General features: G+C 49.0%; 2 non-coding genes across 2 annotated transcripts; both read left to right on the plus strand.

The window, feature by feature from the left end:
* The first annotated feature begins 18,791 nt into the window (after positions 1–18,791).
* Positions 18,792–18,865, plus strand: TRNAS-CGA (transfer RNA serine (anticodon CGA)). The gene has a single exon. It is a non-coding gene; the product is annotated as a tRNA-Ser (tRNA).
* Positions 18,866–21,721: 2,856 nt separating this feature from the next.
* Positions 21,722–21,795, plus strand: TRNAS-CGA (transfer RNA serine (anticodon CGA)). Its single transcript has one exon. It is a non-coding gene; the product is annotated as a tRNA-Ser (tRNA).
* The last annotated feature ends 5,940 nt before the right edge of the window (positions 21,796–27,735 follow it).

The raw sequence follows: 27,735 nt of genomic DNA on the forward strand, positions 1-27,735 counted from the left end.
GCCATATGGTCGAGGGTGGCGCTGGTGAACACTCTCAAGGTTCGCTTACAACCAAAGAACATAAATACCCACGAGAGCAGCAGATTGGAGAGCCGTTGCCGTAGCTTAGTTGGTAAGAGCACCGAACGCGATATTCGGAGGCCGTGGGTTCGGATCCCACCGGCGGCATCGTTGTTTTTTCTGCTGCTTTATAAGTAATTTTCTTTAAGCGATTTATTAATCTATGTACTATAATATCCCACTGATCAGCACAACGCACAAAAAAACATTCCCCTATGCACCTTGGTTTCGGTGACTGTTGGCACCCTTCATAGGTTTGTCAAACAGGCCCTTGATTTCCTTTAACGTACCTGCTGATAGCTTAACGAGGGTCTCGGTTCTGGCAGTCTTCATGCCATAGGTAGCTTAAGAGGGCTCTCGCACAGTTTCCGCCCTCGTCCTTAGATGATGTTCCACGTCACGCTCGCGGTATTACAGGACGTGTTACGTTCGCCGCTATGGTCGAGGGTGGCGCTGGTGAACACTCTCAAGGTTCGCTTACAACCAAAGAACATAAATACCCACGAGAGCAGCAGATTGGAGAGCCGTTGCCGTAGCTCAGTTAGTAAGAGCACCGAACGCGATATTCGGAGGTCGTGGGTTCGGATCCCACCGGCGGCATGGTTGTTTTTTCTGCTGCTTTATACGTAATTTTCTTTAAGCGATTTATTAATCTAAGTACTACAATATCCCACTGATAAGCACAACACATAAAAAACATTCCCCTATGCACCTTGGTTTCGGTAACTGTTGGCTCCCTTCATAGGTTTGTCAAACGGGCCCCTCATTTCCTTTAACTTACCTGCTAATAGCTTAACGAGGGTCTCGGTTCTGGCAGTCTTGATGCCATAGGTAGCTTAAGAGGGCTCTCGCACAGTTTCCGCCCTCGTCCTTAGATGATGTTCCACGTCACGCTCGCGGTATTACAGGACGTGCTACGTCCGCCGCTAAGGTCGAGGGTGGCGCTGGTGAACACTCTCAAGGTTCGCTTACACCCAATGAACATAAATACATACGAGAGCAGCAGATTGGACAGCCGTCGCCGTAGCTCAGTTGGTAAGAGCACCGAACGCGATATTCGGAGGTCGTGGGTTCAGATCGCACCGGCGGCATGGTTGTTTTTTCTGCTGCTTTATAAGTAATTTTCTTTAAGCGATTTATTAATCTAATGAAGTCTAGGGTTCGACGGAATCCCGTCTGGCGGGGAAAATTCATACTGATGAAGAAAACATACACTCGCCAAGGTTCGAAGAAAATAAGAATGAATTGACGTTTCGGCGCCCGTACGGGTGCCTTGATCACAAAGAAGCGAAGGACGGGCAGGTGAGCTATATATGGGCAGTTTTTTTTTTGAAGGGTGCGCAGGTATATCTCTGGGAGATTGCCACGGGTCCGGTTAATCGTGTTTGGCGTGGATTGAATGCACAATGATTCTATGAGAAGGCGTTTTGGTAATGATTTTTCCTTTGCAATTACACGTGCTGCGTCCCAGTCGATGGTATGGCCAGTTTCTTGATGATGTTGCGCCAAAGCGTTTGAGATAGATTTTCCTTTGGCGACGTCATTTTGGTGCTGTTTGAGCCTTGTCTTGAATTTGCCTGTTTCTCTGATATAGGAAGCGTCGCAATCATGACAGGGGATCTTGTAGATCACGCCTGGAAAGATATCGATGTCAAGAGGGTCCTTGACTCGCAAGAGTCGTTGCCGACGTTTGCACGACGGGACGTGGGCCACATGAATGTTATAATCTGAAAAGATGCGAGCAAAGTTCTCACTCACACCGGGGGCATACGGAATCGGCACCCGCTTCTTTGCGCATGCGTCAGTTCGGATAGTCGGAGCAGAGGCGCGTCGTTCCTGGGATCGTAGTATTTGGGCTGGGTAACCGTTCCGTATCAGGTCTTGCCTGACCTGTTTCACTTCTGCTGCTCTGCGCTTAGGACTTGAGCGTATCCTAAATGCGCGGTTGAACAGAGACGCCGCGACTGAGCGCTTGTGCCCGATGGGATGAGATGACTGAAAGTTTAGGTACCTTCCGGTGTGAGTGGGTTTACGATAGATGGTGGTTTGCAGAGAATACGGTGAGCGTTCCACGAGGACGTCGAGGAAAGCGATGTGGCCATCCACTTCCTCCTCTAGGGTGAACTGAATGCTTTGCTGGAACGTGTTGAGGTGCGCTAGAAACCTGTGTACGTCTGGCCGGTTGATGACAGAGAAGCAGTCATCGACATAGCGTACAAAAAACTGCGGTGGGGGGGTCGAATGAGGCAAGTGCTGCGGATTCTATTGATTCTAAGGCAAGGTTAGCACATACTACAGAAACTGAGGCACCCATGGCTGTTCTGAAAGTCTGTCTGTAGAAGTTCTTGTTGAAGGTGAAATAAGTATTCGAGAGGCAGAATTTTAGGAGTCGGCAGAGGTCGTCGGCTTCAATCGGGGTTCGTTCAGGCAAAGTCGTGTCTTCGTTCAGGGCTTTCTTGCAACACTCCACCACAAAATCCACAGGCACAGATGTGAACAGAGACTTCACATCGAAAGAGGCCATTACTTGGGTGTCGTCAATGGGCACATTCTTCAGCTTCTCGACGAAGTCGCTTGCATTCCGGACGTGCGTGGCGGTTTTTCCCGCTAGAGGGGCCAGCACCCGGTGAAGGTAGCCAGAGAGCTTGTTCAACGGGGACCGTGTAAAATTCCACAATTGGGCGGAGCGGTGTGCCCTCCTTGTGCACTTTTGGTACGCCGTCGCGGCGTCTCAGTCGCTCAGTCGCTCAGCGCTCAGTCGCGGCGTCTCTGTTCAACCGCGCATTTAGGATATGCTCAAGTCCTAAGCGCAGATCAGCAGAAGTGAAACAGGTCAGGCAAGACCTGATACGGAACGGTTACCCAGCCCAAATAATACGATCCCAGGAACGACGCGCCTCTGCTCCGACTATCCGAACTGACGCATGCGCAAAGAAGCGGGTGCCGATTCCGTATGCCCACGGTGTGAGTGAGAACCTTGCTCGCATCTTTTCAGATTATAACATTCATGTGGCCCACGTCCCGTCGTGCAAACTTCGGCAACGACTCTTGCGAGTCAAGGACCCTCTTGACATCGATATCTTTCCAGGCGTGATCTACAAGATCCCCTGTCATGATTGCGACACTTCCTATATCGGAGAAACAGGCAAATTCAAGACAAGGCTCAAACAGCACCAAAATGACGTCGCCAAAGGAAAATCTATCTCAAACGCTTTGGCGCAACATCATCAAGAAACTGGCCATACCATCGACTGGGACGCAGCACGTGTAATTGCAAAGGAAAAATCATTACCAAAACGCCTTCTCATAGAATCATTGTGCATTCAATCCACGCCAAACACGATTAACCGGACCCGTGGCAATCTCCCAGAGATATACCTGCGCACCCTCCAAAAAACTGCCCGTATATAGCTCACCTCCCCGTCCTTCGCTTCTTTGTGATCAAGGCACCCATACGGGCGCCGAAACGTCAATTCATTCTAATTTTCTTTGAACCTTGGCGAGTTTATTAATCTAAGTACTATAATATCCCACTCGTCAGCACAACGCATAAAAAACATTCCCCTATGCACTTTGGTTTCGGTGACTGTTGGCTCCCTTCATTGGTTTGTCAAACGAGCCCCTCATCTCCTTTAACTTACCTGCTAATAGCTTAACCAGCGTCTCGGTTCTGGCAGTCTTGATGCCATAGGTAGCTTAAGAGGGCTCTCGCACAGTTTCCGCCCTCGTCATTAGATGACGTTCCACGTCACGCTCGCGGTATTACAGGACGTGCTACGTTCGCCGCTATGGTCGAGGGTGGCGCTGGTGAACACTCTCAAGGTTCGCTTACAACCAAAGAACATAAATACCCACGAGAGCAGCAGATTGGAGAGCCGTTGCCGTAGCTCAGTTAGTAAGAGCACCGAACGCGATATTTGGAGGTCGTGGGTTCGGATCCCACCCGCGGCCTGGTGGTTGTTTTTCCTGCTGCTTTATAAGTAATTTTCTTTAAGCGATTTATTAATCTGAGGTACTATAATATCCCACTGATCAGCACAACGTATAAAAAAACATTCCCCTATGCACCTTGGTTTCGGTGACTATTGGCTCCCTTCATAGGTTTGTCAAACGGGCCCTTCATTTCCTTTAACGTACCTGCTGATATCATAAAGAGGGTCTCGGTTCTGGCAGTCTTGATGGCATAGGTAGCTTAAGAGGGCTCTCGCACAGTTTCCGCCCTCGTCCTTAAATGACGTTCCACGTCACGCTCGCGGTATTTCAGGACGAGCTACGTCCGCCGCTAAGGTCGAGGGTGGTGCTGGTGAACACACTAGAGGTTCGCTTACACCCAATGAACATAAATACATACGAGAGCAGCAGATTGGACAGCCGTCGCCGTAGCTTAGTTGGTAAGAGCACCGAACGCGATATTCGGAGGTCGTGTGTTCGGATCCCACCGGCGGCATGGTTGTTTTTTCTGCTGTTTTATAAGTAATTTTCTTTAAGCGATTTATTAATCTAAGCACTATAATATCCCACTGATAAGCACAAAACGTAAAAAACATTCCCCTATGCACCTTGGTTTCGGTGACTGTTGGCTCCCTTCATAGGTTTGTCAAAAGGGGCCCCTCATTTCCTTTTACTCACCTGCTAATAGCTTAACGGGGGTCTCGGTTCTGGCAGTCTTGATGCCATAGGTAGCTTAAGAGGGCTCTCGCACAGTTTCCGCACTCGCCGTTAGATGACGTTCTAGGTCACGCTCGCGGTATTACAGGACGTGCTACGTCCGCCGTTATGGTCGAGGGTGGCGCTGGTGAACACTCTCAAGGTTCGCTTACACCCAATGAACATAAATACCAACGAGAGCAGCAGATTGGACAGCAGTCGCCGTAGCTCAGTTGGTAAGAGCACCGGACGCGATATTCGGAGGTCGTGGGTTCGGATCCCACCGGCTGCATGGTTGTTTTTCTGCTGCTTTATAAGTAATTTTCTTTAAGCGATTTATTAATCTAAGTACTATAATATCTCACTGATAAGCATAACACATAACAAAAGATTCCCCTATGCACCTTCGTTTCGGTGACTGTTGGCTCCCTTCATAGGTTTGTCAAATGGGCCCATCATTTCCTTTAACTTACCTGCTAATAGCTTAACGAGGGTCTCGGTTCTGGCAGTCTTGATACTATAGGTAGCTTAAGAGGGCTCTCGTACAGTTTCCGCCCTCGCCGTTAGATGACGTTCCACGTCACTCTCGCGGTATTACAGGACGTGCTACGTCCGCCGCTATGGTCGAGGGTGGCGCTGGTGAACACTCTCAAGGTTCGCTTACACCCAATGAACATAAATACCCACGAGAGCAGCAGATTGGACAGCCGTCGCCGTAGCTCAGTTGGTAAGAGCACCGAACGCGATATTCGGAGGTCGTGGGTTCGGATCCCACCGGCGGCATTGTTGTTCTTTCTGCTGCTTTATAAGTAATTTTCTTTAAGCGATTTATTAATCTAAGTACTATAATATCTCACTGATAAGCATAACACATAACAAAAGATTCCCCTATGCACCTTCGTTTCGGTGACTGTTGGCTCCCTTCATAGGTTTGTCAAATGGGCCCATCATTTCCTTTAACTTACCTGCTAATAGCTTAACGAGGGTCTCGGTTCTGGCAGTCTTGATACTATAGGTAGCTTAAGAGGGCTCTCGTAGTTTCCGCCCTCGCCGTTAGATGACGTTCCACGTCACTCTCGCGGTATTACAGGACGTGCTACGTCCGCCGCTATGGTCGAGGGTGGCGCTGGTGAACACTCTCTAGGTTCGCTTACAACCAATGAGCATAAATACCCACGTGAGCAGCAGATAGGACAGCCATCGCTGTAGCCCAGTTGGTAAGAGCTCAGGACCCGATATTCGGAGGTCTTGGGTTCATATCCCACCGGCGGCATGGTTGTTTCTTCTGCTGCTTTATAAGTATTTTCTTTAAGCGATTTATTAATCTAAGTACTATAATATCCCACTGATAAGCACAAAACGTACAAAAACATTCCCCTATGCACCTTGGTTTCGATGACTGTTGGCTGCCTTCATAGGATTGTCAAAAGGGGCCCCTCATTTCCTTTAACTTACCTGCTAATAGCTTAACGAGGGTCTCGGTTCTGGCAGTCTTGATGCCATAGGTAGCTTAAGAGGGCTCTCGCAGAGTTTCCGCCCTCGCCGTTATATGACGTTAGATGACGCCGTTAGATGACGCCGTTAAACAGCGCTTGTCTTTGTGTATCATCCTGTGGTCCTTGTCTTTTCGCGCTGTTCTTCTTGAACATGGCATACCAACTCGCCCAAGCATCAGTCCAGGTCACGCTCGCGGTATTACAGGACGTGCTACGTCCGCCGCTATGGTCGAGGGTGGCGCTGGTGAACACTATCAAGGTACGCTTACACCCAATGAACATAAATACCCACGATGGCAGCAGATTGGACAGCCGTCGCCGTAGCTCAGTTGGTAAGAGCACCGGACGCGATATTCGGAGGTCGTGGGATCGGATCCCACCGGCGGCATGGTTGTTTTTTCTGCTGCTTTATAAGTAATTTTCTTTAAGCGATTTATTAATCTAAGTACTATAATATCTCACTGATAAGCATAACACATAAAAAAAACATTCCCCTTTGCACCTTCGTTTCGGTGACTGTTGGCTCCCTTCATAGGTTTGTCAAATGGGCCCATCATTTCCTTTAACTTACCTGCTAATAGCTTAACGAGGGTCTCGGTTCTGGCAGTCTTGATACTATAGGTAGCTTAAGAGGGCTCTCGCACAGTTTCCGCCCTCGCCGTTAGATGACGTTCGACGTCACTCTCGCGGTATTACAGGACGTGCTACGTCCGCTGCTATGGCCGAGGGTGGCGCTGGTGAACACTCTCAAGGTTCGCTTACACCCAATGAACATAATTACCCACGAGAGCAGCAGATTGGAGATCCGTTGCCGTAGCTCAGTTGGTAAGAGCACCGGACGCGATATTCGGCGGTCGTAGGTTCGGATCCCACTGGCGGCTTGATTGTTTTTTCTGCTGCTTTAAAAGTATATTCTTTAAACGATTTATTAATCTAAGTACTACAATATCCCACTGATCCGCACAACGCATAAAAAAACATTCCCCTATGCACCTTGGTATCGGTGACTATTGGCTCCCTTCATAGGTTTGTCAAACGGGGCCTTCATTTCCATTAACGTACCTGCTAATAGCTTAACGAGGGTCTTGATGGCATAGGTAGCTTAAGAGGGCTCTCGTACAGTTTCCGCGTCCGTCCTTAGATGACGTTCCACGTCACGCTCGCGGTATTACAGGACGTGCTACGTCCGCCGCTAAGGCCGAGGGTGGTGCTGGTGAACACTCTCAAGGTTCGCTTACACCCAATGAACATAAATCCATACGAGAGCAGCAGATTGGACAGCCGTCACCGTAGCTCAGTTGGTAAGAGCACCGAACGCGATATTCGGAGGTCGTGGGTTAGGATCCCACCGGCGGCATTGTTGTTTTTTCTGCTGCTTTATAAGTAATTTTCTTTAAGCGATTTATTATTCTAAGTACTATAATATCCCACTGATCAGCACAACGCACAAAAAAAAATTCTCTATGCACCTTGGTTTCGGTGACTGTTGGCTCCCTTCATAGGTTTGTCAAACGGGCCCCTCATTTCCTTTAACTTACCTGCTAATAGCTTAACGAGCGTCTCGGTTCTGGCAGTCTTGATGCCATAGGTAGCTTAAGAGGGCTCTCGCGCAGTTTCCGCCCTCGTCATTAGATGACGTTCCACGTCACGCTCGCGGTATTACAGGACGTGCTACGTCCGCCGCTAAGGTCGAGGGTGGCGCTGGTGAACACTCTCAAGGTTCGCTTACACCCAATGAACATAAATACATACGAGAGCTGCGGATTGGACAGCCGTCGCCGTAGCTCAGTTGGTAAGAGCACCGAACGCGATATTCGGAGGTCGTGGGTTCAGATCGCACCGGCGGCATGGTTGTTTTTTCTGCTGCTTTATAAGTAATTTTCTTTAAGCGATTTATTAATCTAAGTACTACAATATCCCACCGATAAGCACAACACATAAAAAACATTTTCCTATGCACCTTGGTTTCGGTGACTGTTGGCTCCCTTCATAGGTTTGTCAAACAGGCCCCTCATCTCCTTTAACTTACCTGCTAATAGCTTAACGAGCGTCTCGGTTCTGGCAGTCTTGATGCCATAGGTAGCTTAAGAGGGCTCTTGCACAGTTTCCGCCCTCGTCATTAGATGACGTTCCACGTCACGCTCGCGGTATTACAGGACGTGCTACGTTCGCCGCTATGGTCAAGGGTGGCGCTGGTGAACACTCTCAAGGTTCGCTTACAACCAAAGAACATAAATACCCACGAGAGCAGCAGATTGGAGAGCCGTTGCCGTAGCTCAGTTAGTAAGAGCACCGAACGCGATATTCGGAGGTCGTGGGTTCGGATCCCACCGGCGGCATGATTGTTTTTTCTGCTGCTTTATAAGTAATTTTCTTTAAGCGATTTATTATTCTAAGTACTACAATATCCCACTGAGAAGCACAACACATAAAAAACATTCCCCTATGCACCTTGGTTTCGGTGACTGCTGGCTCCCTTCATAGGTTTGTCAAACGGGCCCCTCATTTCCTTTAACTTACCTGCTAATAGCTTAACGAGGGTCTCGGTTCTGGCAGTCTTGATGCCATAGGTAGCTTAAGAGGGCTCTCGCACAGTTTCCGCCCTCGCCGTTAGATAACGTTCCACGTCACGCTCGCGGTATTACAGGACGTGCTACGTCCACCGCTAAGGTCGAGGGTGGCGCTGGTGAACACTCTCAAGGTTCGCTTACACCCAATGAACATAAATACCCACGAGAGCAGCAGATTGGAGAGCCGTCGCCGTAGCTCAGTTGGTTAGAGCACCGGACGCGATATTCGGAGGTCGTGGGTTCCGATCCCACCGGCGGCATGGTTATTTTTTATGCTGCTTTATAAGTCATTTTCTTTAAGCGATTTATTAATCTAAGTACTATAATATCCCACTGATAAGCACAACACATAAAAAACATTCCCCTATGCACCCTGGTTTCGGTGACTATTGGCTCCCTTCATAGGTTTGTCAAACGGGCCCTTGATTTCCTTTAACGTACCTGCTAATAGCTTAACGAGGGTCTCTTTTCTGGCAGTCTTGATGGCATAGGTAGCTTAAGAGGGCTCTCGCACAGTTTCCGCCCTCGTCCTTAGATGACGTTCCACGTCACGCTCGCGGTATTACAGGACGTGCTACGTCCGCCGCTATGGTCGAGGGTGGTGCTGGCAAAAACTCTCAAGGTTCGCTTACACCCAATGAACATAAATACCCAGGAGAGCAGCAGATTGGACAGCCGTTGCCGTGGCTCAGTTGGTAAGAGCAACGGACACGATATTCGGCGGTCGTGGGTTCGGATCCCACCGGCGGCATGGTTGTTTTTTCTGCTGCTTTATAAGTAATTTTCTTTAAGCGATTTATTAATCTAAGTACTACAATATCCCACTGATAAGCACAACACATAAAAAACATTCCCCTATGCACCTTGGTTTCGGTGACTGTTGGCTCCCTTCATAGGTTTGTCAAACGGGCCCCTCATCTCCTTTAACTTACCTGCTAATAGCTTAACGAGCGTCTCGGTTCTGGCAGTCTTGATGCCATAGGTAGCTTAAGAGGGCTCTCGCACAGTTTCCGCCCTCGCCATTAGATGACGTTCCACGTCACGCTCGCGGTATTACAGGACGTGCTACGTTCGCCGCTATGGTCGAGGGTGGCGCTGGTGAACACTCTCAAGGTTCGCTTACACCCAATGAACATAAATTCCCACGAGAGCAGCAGATTGGACAGCCGTCGCCGTAGCTCAGTTGGTAAGAGCACCGGACGCGATATTCGGAGGTCGTGGGTTCGGATCCCACCGGCTGCATGGTTGTTTTTCTGCTGCTTTATAAGTAATTTTCTTTAAGCGATTTATTAATCTAAGTACTATAATATCTCACTGATAAGCATAACACATAACAAAAGATTCCCCTATGCACCTTCGTTTCGGTGACTGTTGGCTCCCTTCATAGGTTTGTCAAATGGGCCCATCATTACCTGCTAATAGCTTAACGAGGGTCTCGGTTCTGGCAGTCTTGATACTATAGGTAGCTTAAGAGGGCTCTCGTACAGTTTCCGCCCTCGCCGTTAGATGACGTTCCACGTCACTCTCGCGGTATTACAGGACGTGCTACGTCCGCCGCTATGGTCGAGGGTGGCGCTGGTGAACACTCTCAAGGTTCGCTTACACCCAATGAACATAAATACCCACGAGAGCAGCAGATTGGACAGCCGTCGCCGTAGCTCAGTTGGTAAGAGCACCGAACGCGATATTCGGAGGTCGTGGGTTCGGATCCCACCGGCGGCATTGTTGTTCTTTCTGCTGCTTTATAAGTAATTTTCTTTAAGCGATTTATTAATCTAAGTACTATAATATCTCACTGATAAGCATAACACATAACAAAAGATTCCCCTATGCACCTTCGTTTCGGTGACTGTTGGCTCCCTTCATAGGTTTGTCAAATGGGCCCATCATTTCCTTTAACTTACCTGCTAATAGCTTAACGAGGGTCTCGGTTCTGGCAGTCTTGATACTATAGGTAGCTTAAGAGGGCTCTCGTAGTTTCCGCCCTCGCCGTTAGATGACGTTCCACGTCACTCTCGCGGTATTACAGGACGTGCTACGTCCGCCGCTATGGTCGAGGGTGGCGCTGGTGAACACTCTCTAGGTTCGCTTACAACCAATGAGCATAAATACCCACGTGAGCAGCAGATAGGACAGCCATCGCTGTAGCCCAGTTGGTAAGAGCTCAGGACCCGATATTCGGAGGTCTTGGGTTCATATCCCACCGGCGGCATGGTTGTTTCTTCTGCTGCTTTATAAGTATTTTCTTTAAGCGATTTATTAATCTAAGTACTATAATATCCCACTGATAAGCACAAAACGTACAAAAACATTCCCCTATGCACCTTGGTTTCGATGACTGTTGGCTGCCTTCATAGGATTGTCAAAAGGGGCCCCTCATTTCCTTTAACTTACCTGCTAATAGCTTAACGAGGGTCTCGGTTCTGGCAGTCTTGATGCCATAGGTAGCTTAAGAGGGCTCTCGCAGAGTTTCCGCCCTCGCCGTTATATGACGTTAGATGACGCCGTTAGATGACGCCGTTAAACAGCGCTTGTCTTTGTGTATCATCCTGTGGTCCTTGTCTTTTCGCGCTGTTCTTCTTGAACATGGCATACCAACTCGCCCAAGCATCAGTCCAGGTCACGCTCGCGGTATTACAGGACGTGCTACGTCCGCCGCTATGGTCGAGGGTGGCGCTGGTGAACACTATCAAGGTACGCTTACACCCAATGAACATAAATACCCACGATGGCAGCAGATTGGACAGCCGTCGCCGTAGCTCAGTTGGTAAGAGCACCGGACGCGATATTCGGAGGTCGTGGGATCGGATCCCACCGGCGGCATGGTTGTTTTTTCTGCTGCTTTATAAGTAATTTTCTTTAAGCGATTTATTAATCTAAGTACTATAATATCTCACTGATAAGCATAACACATAAAAAAAACATTCCCCTTTGCACCTTCGTTTCGGTGACTGTTGGCTCCCTTCATAGGTTTGTCAAATGGGCCCATCATTTCCTTTAACTTACCTGCTAATAGCTTAACGAGGGTCTCGGTTCTGGCAGTCTTGATACTATAGGTAGCTTAAGAGGGCTCTCGCACAGTTTCCGCCCTCGCCGTTAGATGACGTTCGACGTCACTCTCGCGGTATTACAGGACGTGCTACGTCCGCTGCTATGGCCGAGGGTGGCGCTGGTGAACACTCTCAAGGTTCGCTTACACCCAATGAACATAAATACCCACGAGAGCAGCAGATTGGAGAGCCGTTGCCGTAGCTCAGTTGGTAAGAGCACCGAACGCGATATTCGGAGGTCGTGGGTTCGGATCCCACCGGTGACATGGTTGTTTTTTCTGCTGCTTTATACGTAATTTTCTTTAAGCGATTTATTAATCTAAGTACTATAATATCCCACTGATCCGCACAACGCATAAAAAAACATTCCCCTATGCACCTTGGTATCGGTGACTATTGGCTCCCTTCATAGGTTTGTCAAACGGGGCCTTCATTTCCATTAACGTACCTGCTAATAGCTTAACGAGGGTCTTGATGGCATAGGTAGCTTAAGAGGGCTCTCGTACAGTTTCCGCGTCCGTCCTTAGATGACGTTCCACGTCACGCTCGCGGTATTACAGGACGTGCTACGTCCGCCGCTAAGGCCGAGGGTGGTGCTGGTGAACACTCTCAAGGTTCGCTTACACCCAATGAACATAAATCCATACGAGAGCAGCAGATTGGACAGCCGTCACCGTAGCTCAGTTGGTAAGAGCACCGAACGCGATATTCGGAGGTCGTGGGTTAGGATCCCACCGGCGGCATTGTTGTTTTTTCTGCTGCTTTATAAGTAATTTTCTTTAAGCGATTTATTATTCTAAGTACTATAATATCCCACTGATCAGCACAACGCACAAAAAAAAATTCTCTATGCACCTTGGTTTCGGTGACTGTTGGCTCCCTTCATAGGTTTGTCAAACGGGCCCCTCATTTCCTTTAACTTACCTGCTAATAGCTTAACGAGCGTCTCGGTTCTGGCAGTCTTGATGCCATAGGTAGCTTAAGAGGGCTCTCGCGCAGTTTCCGCCCTCGTCATTAGATGACGTTCCACGTCACGCTCGCGGTATTACAGGACGTGCTACGTCCGCCGCTAAGGTCGAGGGTGGCGCTGGTGAACACTCTCAAGGTTCGCTTACACCCAATGAACATAAATACATACGAGAGCTGCGGATTGGACAGCCGTCGCCGTAGCTCAGTTGGTAAGAGCACCGAACGCGATATTCGGAGGTCGTGGGTTCAGATCGCACCGGCGGCATGGTTGTTTTTTCTGCTGCTTTATAAGTAATTTTCTTTAAGCGATTTATTAATCTAAGTACTACAATATCCCACCGATAAGCACAACACATAAAAAACATTTTCCTATGCACCTTGGTTTCGGTGACTGTTGGCTCCCTTCATAGGTTTGTCAAACAGGCCCCTCATCTCCTTTAACTTACCTGCTAATAGCTTAACGAGCGTCTCGGTTCTGGCAGTCTTGATGCCATAGGTAGCTTAAGAGGGCTCTTGCACAGTTTCCGCCCTCGTCATTAGTTGACGTTCCACGTCACGCTCGCGGTATTACAGGACGTGCTACGTTCGCCGCTATGGTCAAGGGTGGCGCTGGTGAACACTCTCAAGGTTCGCTTACAACCAAAGAACATAAATACCCACGAGAGCAGCAGATTGGAGAGCCGTTGCCGTAGCTCAGTTAGTAAGAGCACCGAACGCGATATTCGGAGGTCGTGGGTTCGGATCCCACCGGCGGCATGATTGTTTTTTCTGCTGCTTTATAAGTAATTTTCTTTAAGCGATTTATTATTCTAAGTACTACAATATCCCACTGAGAAGCACAACACATAAAAAACATTCCCCTATGCACCTTGGTTTCGGTGACTGCTGGCTCCCTTCATAGGTTTGTCAAACGGGCCCCTCATTTCCTTTAACTTACCTGCTAATAGCTTAACGAGGGTCTCGGTTCTGGCAGTCTTGATGCCATAGGTAGCTTAAGAGGGCTCTCGCACAGTTTCCGCCCTCGCCGTTAGATAACGTTCCACGTCACGCTCGCGGTATTACAGGACGTGCTACGTCCACCGCTAAGGTCGAGGGTGGCGCTGGTGAACACTCTCAAGGTTCGCTTACACCCAATGAACATAAATACCCACGAGAGCAGCAGATTGGAGAGCCGTCGCCGTAGCTCAGTTGGTTAGAGCACCGGACGCGATATTCGGAGGTCGTGGGTTCGGATCCCACCGGCGGCATGGTTATTTTTTATGCTGCTTTATAAGTCATTTTCTTTAAGCGATTTATTAATCTAAGTACTATAATATCCCACTGATAAGCACAACACATAAAAAACATTCCCCTATGCACCCTGGTTTCGGTGACTATTGGCTCCCTTCATAGGTTTGTCAAACGGGCCCTTGATTTCCTTTAACGTACCTGCTAATAGCTTAACGAGGGTCTCTTTTCTGGCAGTCTTGATGGCATAGGTAGCTTAAGAGGGCTCTCGCACAGTTTCCGCCCTCGTCCTTAGATGACGTTCCACGTCACGCTCGCGGTATTACAGGACGTGCTACGTCCGCCGCTATGGTCGAGGGTGGTGCTGGCAAAAACTCTCAAGGTTCGCTTACACCCAATGAACATAAATACCCAGGAGAGCAGCAGATTGGACAGCCGTTGCCGTGGCTCAGTTGGTAAGAGCAACGGACACGATATTCGGCGGTCGTGGGTTCGGATCCCACCGGCGGCATGGTTGTTTTTTCTGCTGCTTTATAAGTAATTTTCTTTAAGCGATTTATTAATCTAAGTACTACAATATCCCACTGATAAGCACAACACATAAAAAACATTCCCCTATGCACCTTGGTTTCGGTGACTGTTGGCTCCCTTCATAGGTTTGTCAAACGGGCCCCTCATCTCCTTTAACTTACCTGCTAATAGCTTAACGAGCGTCTCGGTTCTGGCAGTCTTGATGCCATAGGTAGCTTAAGAGGGCTCTCGCACAGTTTCCGCCCTCGCCATTAGATGACGTTCCACGTCACGCTCGCGGTATTACAGGACGTGCTACGTTCGCCGCTATGGTCGAGGGTGGCGCTGGTGAACACTCTCAAGGTTCGCTTACACCCAATGAACATAAATTCCCACGAGAGCAGCAGATTGGACAGCCGTCGCCGTAGCTCAGTTGGTAAGAGCACCGGACGCGATATTCGGAGGTCGTGGGTTCGGATCCCACCGGCGGCATGGTTGTTTTTTCTGCTGCTTTATAAGTAATTTTCTTTAAGCGATTTATTAATCTAAGTACTACAATATCCCACTGATAAGCACAACACATAAAAAACATTCCCCTATGCACCTTGGTTTCGGTGACTGTTGGCTCCCTTCATAGGTTTGTCAAACGGGCCCCTCATCTCCTTTAACTTACCTGCTAATAGCTTAACGAGCGTCTCGGTTCTGGCAGTCTTGATGCCATAGGTAGCTTAAGAGGGCTCTCGCACAGTTTCCGCCCTCGTCATTAGATGACGTTCCACGTCACGCTCGCGGTATTACAGGACGTGCTACGTTCGCCGCTATGGTCGAGGGTGGCGCTGGTGAACACTCTCAAGGTTCGCTTACACCCAATGAATATAAATACATAGGAGAGCAGCAGATTGGACAGCCGTCGCCGTAGCTTAGTTGGTAAGAGCACCGAACGCGATATTCGGAGGTCGTGTGTTCGGATCCCACCGGCGGCATGGTTGTTTTTTTTTGCTGTTTTATAAGTAATTTTCTTTAAGCGATTTATTAATCTAAGCACTATAATATCCCACTGATAAGCACAAAACGTAAAAAAACATTCCCCTATGCACCTTGGTTTCGGTGACTGTTGGCTCCCTTCATAGGTTTTTCAAACGGGCCCCTCATTTCCTTTAACTTACCTGCTAATAGCTTAACGAGGGTCTCGGTTCTGGCAGTCTTGATGCCATAGGTAGCTTAAGAGGGCTCTCGCACAGTTTCCGCCCTCGTCCTTAGATGATGTTCCACGTCACGCTCGCGGTATTCCAGGACGTGCTACGTCCGCCGCTAAGGTCGAGGGTGGCGCCGGTGAACACTCTCAAGGTTCGCTTACACCCAATGAACATAAATACATACGAGAGCAGCAGATTCGACAGCCGTCGCCGTAGCTCAGTTGGTAAGAGCACCGAACGCGATATTCGGAGGTCGTGGGTTCAGATCGCACCGGCGGCATGGTTGTTTTTCTGCTGCTTTATAAGTAATTTTATTTAAGCGATTTATTGATCTAATGAAGTCTAGGGTTCGACGGAATCCCGTCTGGCGGGGAAAATTCATACTGATGAAGAAAACATACACTCGCCAAGGTTCAAAGAAAATAAGAATGAATTGACGTTTCGGCGCCCGTACGGGTGCTTTGATCACAAAGAAGCGAAGGACGAGCAGGTGAGCTATATATGGGCAGTTTTTTTTTTTGAAGGGTGCGCAGGTATATCTCTGGGAGATTGCCACGGGTCCAGTTAATCGTGTTTGGCGTGGATTGAATGCACAATGATTCTATGAGAAGGCGTTTTGGTAATGATTTTTCCTTTGCAATTACACGTGCTGCGTCCCAGTCGATGGTATGGCCAGTTTCTTGATGATGTTGCGCCAAAGCGTTTGAGATAGATTTTCCTTTGGTGACGTCATTTTGGTGCTGTTTGAGCCTTGTCTTGAATTTGCCTGTTTCTCCGATATAGGAAGTGTCGCAATCATGACAGGGGATCTTGTAGATCACGCCTGGAAAGATATCGATGTCAAGAGGGTCCTTGACTCGCAAGAGTCGTTGCCGAAGTTTGCACGACGGGACGTGGGCCACATGAATGTTATAATCTGAAAAGATGCGAGCAAGGTTCTCACTCACACCGTGGGTATACGGAATCGGCACCCGCTTCTTTGCGCATGCGTCAGTTCGGATAGTCGGAGCAGAGGCGCGTCGTTCCTGGGATCGTATTATTTGGGCTGGGTAACCGTTCCGTATCAGGTCTTGCCTGACCTGTTTCACTTCTGCTGCTCTGCGCTTAGGACTTGAGCATATCCTAAAAGCGCGGTTGAACAGAGACGCCGCGACTGAGCGCTTGTGCCCGATGGGATGAGATGACTGAAAGTTTAGGTACCTTCCGTTGAGAGTGGGTTTACGATAGACGGTGGTTTGCAGAGAATACGGTGAGCGTTCCACGAGGACGTCGAGGAAAGCGATGTGGCCATCCACTTCCTCCTCTAGGGTGAACTGAATGCTTTGCTGGAACGTGTTGAGGTGCGCTAGAAACCTGTGTACGTCTGGCCGGTTGATGACAGAGAAGCAGTCATCGACATAGCGTACAAAAAACTGCGGTGGGGGGGTCGAATGAGGCAAGTGCTGCGGATTCTATTGAGTCTAAGGCAAGGTTAGCACATACTACAGAAACTGAGGCACCCATGGCTGTTCTGAAAGTCTGTCTGTAGAAGTTCTTGTTGAAGGTGAAATAAGTGTTCGAGAGGCAGAATTTTAGGAGTCGGCAGAGGTCGTCGGCTTCAATCGGGGTTCGTTCAGGCAAAGTCGTGTCTTCGTTCAGGGCTTTCTTGCAACACTCCACCGCAAAATCCACAGGCACAGATGTGAACAGAGACTTCACATCGAAAGAAGCCATTACTTGGGTGTCGTCAATGGGCACATTCTTCAGCTTCTCGACGAAGTCGCTTGCATTCCGGACGTGCGTGGCGGTTTTTCCCGCTAGAGGGGCCAGCACCCGGTGAAGGTAGCCAGAGAGCTTGTTCAACGGGGACCGTGTAAAGTCCACAATTGGACGGAGCGGTGTGCCCTCCTTGTGCACTTTTGGTACGCCGTCGCGGCGTCTCAGTCGCTCAGTCGCTCAGCGCTCAGTCGCGGCGTGTCTGTTCAACCGCGCATTTAGGATATGCTCAAGTCCTAAGCGCAGAGCAGCAGAAGTGAAACAGGTCAGGCAAGACCTGATACGGAACGGTTACCCAGCCCAAATACTACGATCAAAGGAACGACGCGCCTCTGCTCCGACTATCCGAACTGACGCATGCGCAAAGAAGCGAGTGCCGATTCCGTATGCCCACAGTGTGAGTGAGAACCTTGCTCGCATCTTTTCAGATTATAACTTTCATGTGGCCCACGTCCCGTCGTGCAAACTTCGGCAACGACTCTTGCGAGTCAAGGACCCTCTTGACATCGATATCTTTCCATGCGTCATCTACAAGATCCCCTGTCATGATTGCGACGCTTCCTATATCGGAGAAACAGGCAAATTCATGACAAGGCTCAAACAGCCCCAAAATGACGTCGCCAAAGGAAAATCTATCTCAAACGCTTTGGCGCAACATCATCAAGAAACTGGCCATACCATCGACTGGGACGCAGCACGTGTAATTGCAAAGGAAAAATCATTACCAAAACGCCTTCTCATAGAATCATTGTGCATTCAATCCACGCCAAACATGATTAACCGTACCCGTGGCAATCTCCCAGAGATATACCTGCGCACCCTTCAAAAAACTGCCCATATATAGCTCACCTGCCCGTCCTTCGTTTCTTTGTGATCAAGGCACCCGTACGGGCGCCGAAACGTCAATTCATTTTTATTTTCTTTGAACCTTGGCGAGTTTATTAATCTAAGTACTATAATATCCCACTGATCAGCACAACGCATAAAAAAACATTCCCCTATGCACCTTGGTTTCGGTGACTGTTGGCTCCCTTCATAGGTTTGTCAAACGGGCCCCTCATTTCCGTTAACTTACCTGCTAATAGCTTAACGAGGGTCTCGGTTCTGGCAGTCTTGATGCCATAGGTAGCTTAAGAGGGCTCTCGCACAGTTTCCGCCCTCGCCGTTAGATGACGTTCCACGTCACTCTCGCGGTATTACAGGACGTGCTACGTCCGCCGCTATGGTCGAGGGTGGCGCTGGTGAACACTCTCAAGGTTCGCTTACACCCAATGAACATAAATACCCTCGAGAGCAGCAGATTGGACAGCCGTCGCCGTAGCTCAGTTGGTAAGAGCACCGAACGCGATATTCGGAGGTCGTGGGTTCGGATCCCACCGGCGACATGGTTGTTTTTTCTGCTGCTTTATACGTAATTTTCTTTAAGCGATTTATTAGTCTAAGTACTATAATATCCCACTTATAAGCACAACACATAAAAAAACTTTCCCCTATGCACCTTGGTTTCGGTGACTGTTGGCTCCCTTCATAGGTTTGTCAAAAGGGGCCCCTCATTTCCTTTAACTTACCTGCTAAAAGCTTAACGAGGGTCTCGGTTCTGGCAGTCTTGATGCCATAGGTAGCTTAACAGGGCTCTCGCACAGTTTCCGCCCTCGCCGTTAGATGACGTAGGACGTGCTACGTCCGCCGCTATTTTCGAGGGTGGCGCTGGTGAACACTCTCAAGGTTCGCTTACACCCAATGAACATAAATACCCACGAGAGCTGCAGATTGGAAAGCCGTCGCCGTAGCTCAGTTGGTAAGAGCACCGAACGCGATATTCGGAGGTCGTGGGTTCGGATCCCACCGGCGGCCTGGTGGTTGTTTTTCCTGCTGCTTAATAAGTAATTTTCTTGAAGCGATTTATTAATCTAAGTACTATAATATCCCACTGATCAGCACAACGTATAAAAAACATTCCCCTATGCACCTTGGTTTCGGTGACTATTGGCTCCCTTCATAGGTTTGTCAAACGGGCCCTTCATTTCCTTTAACGTACCTGCTGATAGCTTAAAGAGGGTCTTGGTTCTGGCAGTCTTGATGGCATAGGTAGCTTAAGAGGGCTCTCGCACAGTTTCCGCCCTCGTCCTTAAATGACGTTCCACGTCACGCTCGCGGTATTTCAGGACGTGCTACGTCCGCCGCTAAGGTCGAGGGTGGTGCTGGTGAACACACTAGAGGTTCGTTTACACCCACTGAACATAAATACATACGAGAGCAGCAGATTGGACAGCCGTCGCCGTAGCTTAGTTGGTAAGAGCACCGAACGCGATATTCGGAGGTCATGGGCTCGGATCCCACCGGCGACATGGTTGTTTTTTCTGCTGCTTTATACGTAATTTTCTTTAAGCGATTTATTATTCCAAGTACTATAACATCCCACTGATCAGCACAACGCATAAAAAAACATTCCCCTATGCACCTTGGTTTCGGTGACTATTGGCTCCCTTCATAGGTTTGTCAAACGGGCCCTTCATTTCCTTTATCGTACCTGCTAATAGCTTAACGAGGGTCTCGGTTCTGGCAGTCTTGATGCCATAGGTAGCTTAAGAGGGCTCTCGCACAGTTTCCGCCCTCGTCCTTAGATGACGTTCCACGTCATGCTCGCGGTATTACAGGACGTGCTACGTCCGCCGCTAAGGCCGAGGGTGGTGCTGGTGAACACTCTCAAGGTTCGCTTACACCCAATGAACATAAATACATACGAGAGCAGCAGATTGGACAGCCGTCACCGTAGCTGAGTTGGTAAGAGCACCGAACGCGATATTCGGAGGTCGTGGGTTCTGATCCCACCGGCGGCATTGTTGTTTTTTCTGCTGCTTTATAAGTAATTTTCTTTAAGCGATTTATTAATCTGAGGTACTATAATATCCCACTGATCAGCACAACGCACAAAAAAAATTCTCTATGCACCTTGGTTTCGGTGACTGTTGGCTCCCTTCATAGGTTTGTCAAACGAGCCCCTCATTTCCTTTAACTTACCTGCTAATAGCTTAGCGAGCGTCTCGGTTCTGGCAGTCTTGATGCCATAGGTAGCTTAAGAGGGCTCTCGCACAGTTTCCGCCCTCGTCATTAGATGACGTTCCACGTCACGCTCGCGGTATTACAGGACGTGCTACGTTCGCCGCTATGGTCGAGGGTGGCGCTGGTGAACACTCTCAAGGTTCGCTTACAACCAAAGAACATAAATACCCACGAGAGCAGCAGATTGGACAGCCGTCGCCGTAGCTCAGTTGGTAAGAGCACCGAACGCGATATTCGTAGATCGTGGGTTCGGATCCCACCGGCGGCATGGTTGTTTTTTCTCCTGCTTTATAAGTAATTTTCTTTAAGCGTTTAATTAATCTAAGTACTATAATATCCCACTGATAGGCACAAAACGTAAAAAAACATTCCCCTATGCACCTTGGTTTCGATGACTGTTGGCTCCCTTCATAGGAATGTCAAAAGAGGCCCCTCATTTCCTTTAACTTACCTGCTAATAGCTTAACGAGGGTCTCGGTTCTGGCAGTCTTGATGCCATAGGTAGCTTAAGAGGGCTCGCGCACAGTTTCCGCCCTCGCCGTTAGATGAAGTTCCAGGTCACGCTCGCGGTATTACAGGACGTGCTACGTCCGCCGCTATGGTCGACGGTGGCGCTGGTGAACACTATCAAGGTTCGCTTACACCCAATTAACATAAATACCCACTATGGCAGCAGATTGGACAGCCGTCGCCGTAGCTCAGTTTGTAAGAGCACCGGACGCGATATTCGGAGGTCGTGGGTTCGGATCCCACCTGCTGCATGGTTGTTTTTATGCTGCTTTATAAGTAATTTTCTTTAATCGATTTATTATTCTAAGTACTATAATATCCCACTGATCAGCACAACGCATAAAAAAACATTCCCCTATGCACATTGGTTTCGGTGACTGTTGGCTCCCTTCATAGGTTTGTCAAACGGGCCCCTCATTTCCGTTAACTTACCTGCTAATAGCTTAACGAGGGTCTCGGTTCTGGCAGTCTTGATGCCATAGGTAGCTTAAGAGGGCTCTCGCACAGTTTCCGCCCTCGCCGTTAGATGACGTTCCACGTCACTCTCGCGGTATTACAGGACGTGCTACGTCCGCCGCTATGGTCGAGGGTGGCGCTGGTGAACACTCTCAAGGTTCGCTTACACCCAATGAACATAAATACCCTCGAGAGCAGCAGATTGGACAGCCGTCGCCGTAGCTCAGTTGGTAAGAGCACCGAACGCGATATTCGGAGGTCGTGGGTTCGGATCCCACCGGCGACATGGTTGTTTTTTCTGCTGCTTTATACGTAATTTTCTTTAAGCGATTTATTAGTCTAAGTACTATAATATCCCACTTATAAGCACAACACATAAAAAAACATTCCCCTATGCACCTTGGTTTCGGTGACTGTTGGCTCCCTTCGTAGGTTTGTCAAAAGGGGCCCCTCATTTCCTTTAACTTACCTGCTAAAAGCTTAACGAGGGTCTCGGTTCTGGCAGTCTTGATGCCATAGGTAGCTTAACAGGGCTCTCGCACAGTTTCCGCCCTCGCCGTTAGATGACGTAGGACGTGCTACGTCCGCCGCTATTGTCGAGGGTGGCGCTGGTGAACACTCTCAAGGTTCGCTTACACCCAATGAACATAAATACCCACGAGAGCTGCAGATTGGAAAGCCGTCGCCGTAGCTCAGTTGGTAAGAGCACCGAACGCGATATTCAGAGGTCGTGGGTTCGGATCCCACCGGCGGCCTGGTGGTTGTTTTTCCTGCTGCTTAATAAGTAATTTTCTTGAAGCGATTTATTAATCTAAGTACTATAATATCCCACTGATCAGCACAACGTATAAAAAACATTCCCCTATGCACCTTGGTTTCGGTGACTATTGGCTCCCTTCATAGGTTTGTCAAACGGGCCCTTCATTTCCTTTAACGTACCTGCTGATAGCTTAAAGAGGGTCTTGGTTCTGGCAGTCTTGATGGCATAGGTAGCTTAAGAGGGCTCTCGCAGTTTCCGCCCTCGTCCTTAAATGACGTTCCACGTCACGCTCGCGGTATTTCAGGACGTGCTACGTCCGCCGCTAAGGTCGAGGGTGGTGCTGGTGAACACACTAGAGGTTCGCTTACACCCACTGAACATAAATACATACGAGAGCAGCAGATTGGACAGCCGTCGCCGTAGCTTAGTTGGTAAGAGCACCGAACGCGATATTCGGAGGTCGTGGGCTCGGATCCCACCGGCGACATGGTTGTTTTTTCTGCTGCTTTATACGTAATTTTCTTTAAGCGATTTATTAATCCAAGTACTATAACATCCCACTGATCAGCACAACGCATTAAAAAAACATTCCCCTATGCACCTTGGTTTCGGTGACTGTTGGCTCCCTTCATAGGTTTGGCAAACGCGCCCCTCATTTCCTTTAACTTACCTGCTAATAGCTTAACGAGAGTCTCGGTTCTGGCAGTCTTGATGCCATAGGTAGCTTAAGAGGGCTCTCGCACAGTTTCCGCCCTCGTCATTAGATGACGTTCCACGTCACGCTCGCGGTATTACTGGACGTGCTACGTTCGCCGCTATGGTCGAGGGTGGCGCTGGTGAACACTCTCAAGGTTCGCTTACAACCAATGAACATAAATACCCATGTGAGCAGCAGATAGGACAGCCAGCGCCGTAGCTCAGTTGGTAAGAGCACCGAACGCGATATTCAGAGGTCGTAGGTTCAGATCGCACCGGCGGCATGGTTGTTTTTTCTGCTGCTTTATAAGTAATTTTCGTTAAGCGATTTATTAATCTAAGTACTATAATATCCCACTGATCCGCACAACGCATAAAAAAACATTCCCCTATGCACCTTGGTTTCGGTGACTATTGGCTCCCTTCATAGGTTTGTCAAACGGGCCCTTCATTTCCTTTATCGTACCTGCTAATAGCTTAACGAGGGTCTCGGTTCTGGCAGTCTTGATGGCATAGGTAGCTTAAGAGGGCTCTCGCACAGTTTCCGCCCTCGTCCTTAGATGACGTTCCACGTCACGCTCGCGTTATTACAGGACGTGCTACGTCCGCCGCTAAGGCCGAGGGTGGTGCTGGTGAACACTCTCAAGGTTCGCTTACACCCAATGAACATAAATACATACGAGAGCAGCAGATTGGACAGCCGTCACCGTAGCTGAGTTGGTAAGAGCACCGAACGCGATATTCGGAGGTCGTGGGTTCTGATCCCACCGGCGGCATTGCTGTTTTTTCTGCTGCTTTATAAGTAATTTTCTTTAAGCGATTTATTAATCTGAGGTACTATGATATCCCACTGATCAGCACAACGCACAAAACAAAATTCTCTATGCACCTTGGTTTCGGTGACTGCTGGCTCCCTTCATAGGTTTGTCAAACGGGCCCCTCATTTCCATTAACTTACCTGCTAATAGCTTAGCGAGCGTCTCGGTTCTGGCAGTCTTGATGCCATAGGTAGCTTAAGAGGGCTCTCGCACAGTTTCCGCCCTCGTCATTAGATGACGTTCCACGTCACGCTCGCGGTATTACAGGACGTGCTACGTTCGCCGCTATGGTCGAGGGTGGCGCTGGTGAACACTCTCAAGGTTCGCGTACAACCAAAGAACATAAATACCCACGAGAGCAGCAGATTGGACAGCCGTCGCCGTAGCTCAGTTGGTAAGAGCACCGAACGCGATATTCGTAGATCGTGGGTTCGGATCCCACCGGCGGCATGGTTGTTTTTTCTGCTGCTTTATAAGTAATTTTCTTTAAGCGATTTATTAATCTAAGTACTATAATATCCCACTGATAGGCACAAAACGTAAAAAAACATTCCCCTATGCACCTTGGTTTCGATGACTGTTGGCTCCCTTCATAGGAATGTCAAAAGAGGCCCCTCACTTCCTTTAACTTACCTGCTAATAGCTTAACGAGGGTCTCGGTTCTGGCAGTCTTGATGCCATAGGTAGCTTAAGAGGGCTCTCGCACAGTTTCCGCCCTCGCCGTTAGATGAAGTTCCAGGTCACGCTCGCGGAATTACAGGACGTGCTACGTCCGCCGCTATGGTCGAGGGTGGCGCTGGTGAACACTATCAAGGTTCGCTTACACCCAATTAACATAAATACCCACTATGGCAGCAGACTGGACAGCCGTCGCCGTAGCTCAGTTGGTAAGAGCACCGGACGCGATATTTGGAGGTCGTGGGTTCGGATCCCACCTGCTGCATGGTTGTTTTTATGCTGCTTTATAAGTAATTTTCTTTAATCGATTTAATAATCTAAGTACTATAATACCTCACTGATAAGCATAACACATAAAAAACATTCCCCTATGCACCTTCGTTTCGGTGACTGTTGGCTCCCTTCATAGGTTTGTCAAACGGGCCCCTCATTTCCTTTAACTAACCTGCTAATAGCTTAACGAGGGTCTCGGTTCTGGCAGTCTTGATGACATAGGTAGCTTAAGAGGGCTCTCGAACAGTTTCCGCCCTCGTCCTTAGATGATGTTCCACGTCACGCTCGCGGTATTACAGGACGTGCTACGCCCGCCGCTAAGGTCGAGGGTGGCGCTGGTGAACACTCTCAAGGTTCCCTTACACCCAATGAACATAAATACATACGAGAGCAGCAGATTGGACAGCCGTCGCCGTAGCTCAGTTGGTAAGAGCACCGAACGCGATATTCAGAGGTCGTGGGTTCAGATCGCACCGGCGGCATGGTTGTTTTTTCTGCTGCTTTATAAGTAATTTTCTTTAAGCGATTTAATAATCTAAGCACTATAATATCCCACTGATAAGCACAAAACGTAAAAAAACATTCCCCTATGCACCTTGGTTTCGGTGACTGTTGGCTCCCTTCATAGGTTTGTCAAACGGGCCCCTCATTTCCTTTAACTTACCTGCTAATAGCTTAACGAGGGTCTCGGTTCTGGCAGTCTTGATGCCATAGGTAGCTTAAGAGGGCTCTCGCACAGTTTCCGCCCTCGTCCTTAGATGATGTTCCACGTCACGCTCGCGGTATTCCAGGACGTGCTACGTCCGCCGCTAAGGTCGAGGGTGGCGCTGGTGAACACTCTCAAGGTTCGCTTACACCCAATGAACATAAATACATACGAGAGCAGCAGATTGGACAGCCGTCGCCGTAGCTCAGTTGGTAAGAGCACCGAACGCGATATTCGGAGGTCGTGGGTTCAGATCGCACCGGCGGCATGGTTGTTTTTCTGCTGCTTTATAAGTAATTTTATTTAAGCGATTTATTAATCTAATGAAGTCTAGGGTTCGACGGAATCCCGTCTGGCGGGGAAAATTCATACTGATGAAGAAAACATACACTCGCCAAGGTTCAAAGAAAATAAGAATGAATTGACGTTTCGGCGCCCGTACGGGTGCCTTGATCACAAAGAAGCGAAGGACGGGCAGGTGAGCTATATATGGGCAGTTTTTTTTTGAAGGGTGCGCAGGTATATCTCTGGGAGATTGCCACGGGTCCAGTTAATCGTGTTTGGCGTGGATTGAATGCACAATGATTCTATGAGAAGGCGTTTTGGTAATGATTTTTCCTTTGCAATTACACGTGCTGCGTCCCAGTCGATGGTATGGCCAGTTTCTTGATGATGTTGCGCCAAAGCGTTTGAGATAGATTTTCCTTTGGTGACGTCATTTTGGTGCTGTTTGAGCCTTGTCTTGAATTTGCCTGTTTCTCCGATATAGGAAGTGTCGCAATCATGACAGGGGATCTTGTAGATCACGCCTGGAAAGATATCGATGTCAAGAGGGTCCTTGACTCGCAAGAGTCGTTGCCGAAGTTTGCACGACGGGACGTGGGCCACATGAATGTTATAATCTGAAAAGATGCGAGCAAAGTTCTCACTCACACCGTGGGTATACGGAATCGGCACCCGCTTCTTTGCGCATGCGTCAGTTCGGATAGTCGGAGTAGAGGCGCGTCGTTCCTGGGATCGTAGTAATTGGGCTGGGTAACCGTTCCGTATCAGGTCTTGCCTGACCTGTTTCACTTCTGCTGCTCTGCGCTTAGGACTTGAGCATATCCTAAAAGCGCGGTTGAACAGAGACGCCGCGACTGAGCGCTTGTGCCCGATGGGATGAGATGACTGAAAGTTTAGGTACCTTCCGTTGAGAGTGGGTTTACGATAGACGGTGGTTTGCAGAGAATACGGTGAGCGTTCCACGAGGACGTCGAGGAAAGCGATGTGGCCATCCACTTCCTCCTCTAGGGTGAACTGAATGCTTTGCTGGAACGTGTTGAGGTGCGCTAGAAACCTGTGTACGTCTGGCCGGTTGATGACAGAGAAGCAGTCATCGACATAGCGTACAAAAAACTGCGGTGGGGGGGTCGAATGAGGCAAGTGCTGCGGATTCTATTGAGTCTAAGGCAAGGTTAGCACATACTACAGAAACTGAGGCACCCATGGCTGTTCTGAAAGTCTGTCTGTAGAAGTTCTTGTTGAAGGTGAAATAAGTATTCGAGAGGCAGAATTTTAGGAGTCGGCAGAGGTCGTCGGCTTCAATCGGGGTTCGTTCAGGCAAAGTCGTGTCTTCGTTCATTGCTTTCTTGCAACACTCCACCGCAAAATCCACAGGCACAGATGTGAACAGAGACTTCACATCGAAAGAAGCCATTACTTGGGTGTCGTCAATGGGCACATTCTTCACCTTCTCGACGAAGTCGCTTGCATTCCGGACGTGCGTGGCGGTTTTTCCCGCTAGAGGGGCCAGCACCCGGTGAAGGTAGCCAGAGAGCTTGTTCAACGGGGACCGTGTAAAGTCCACAATTGGACGGAGCGGTGTGCCCTCCTTGTGCACTTTTGGTACGCCGTCGCGGCGTCTCAGTCGCTCAGTCGCTCAGCGCTCAGTCGCGGCGTGTCTGTTCAACCGCGCATTTAGGATATGCTCAAGTCCTAAGCGCAGAGCAGCAGAAGTGAAACAGGTCAGGCAAGACCTGATACGGAACGGTTACCCAGCCCAAATACTACGATCAAAGGAACGACGCGCCTCTGCTCCGACTATCTTAACTGACGCATGCGCAAAGAAGCGAGTGCCGATTCCGTATGCCCACAGTGTGAGTGAGAACCTTGCTCGCATCTTTTCAGATTATAACATTCATGTGGCCCACGTCCCGTCGTGCAAACTTCGGCAACGACTCTTGCGAGTCAAGGACCCTCTTGACATCGATATCTTTCCAGGCGTCATCTACAAGATCCCCTGTCATGATTGCG

This window comes from Amblyomma americanum, chromosome 1, assembly GCF_052857255.1.
Source record: "Amblyomma americanum isolate KBUSLIRL-KWMA chromosome 1, ASM5285725v1, whole genome shotgun sequence".
Taxonomy (NCBI): Eukaryota; Metazoa; Arthropoda; class Arachnida; order Ixodida; family Ixodidae; genus Amblyomma; species Amblyomma americanum.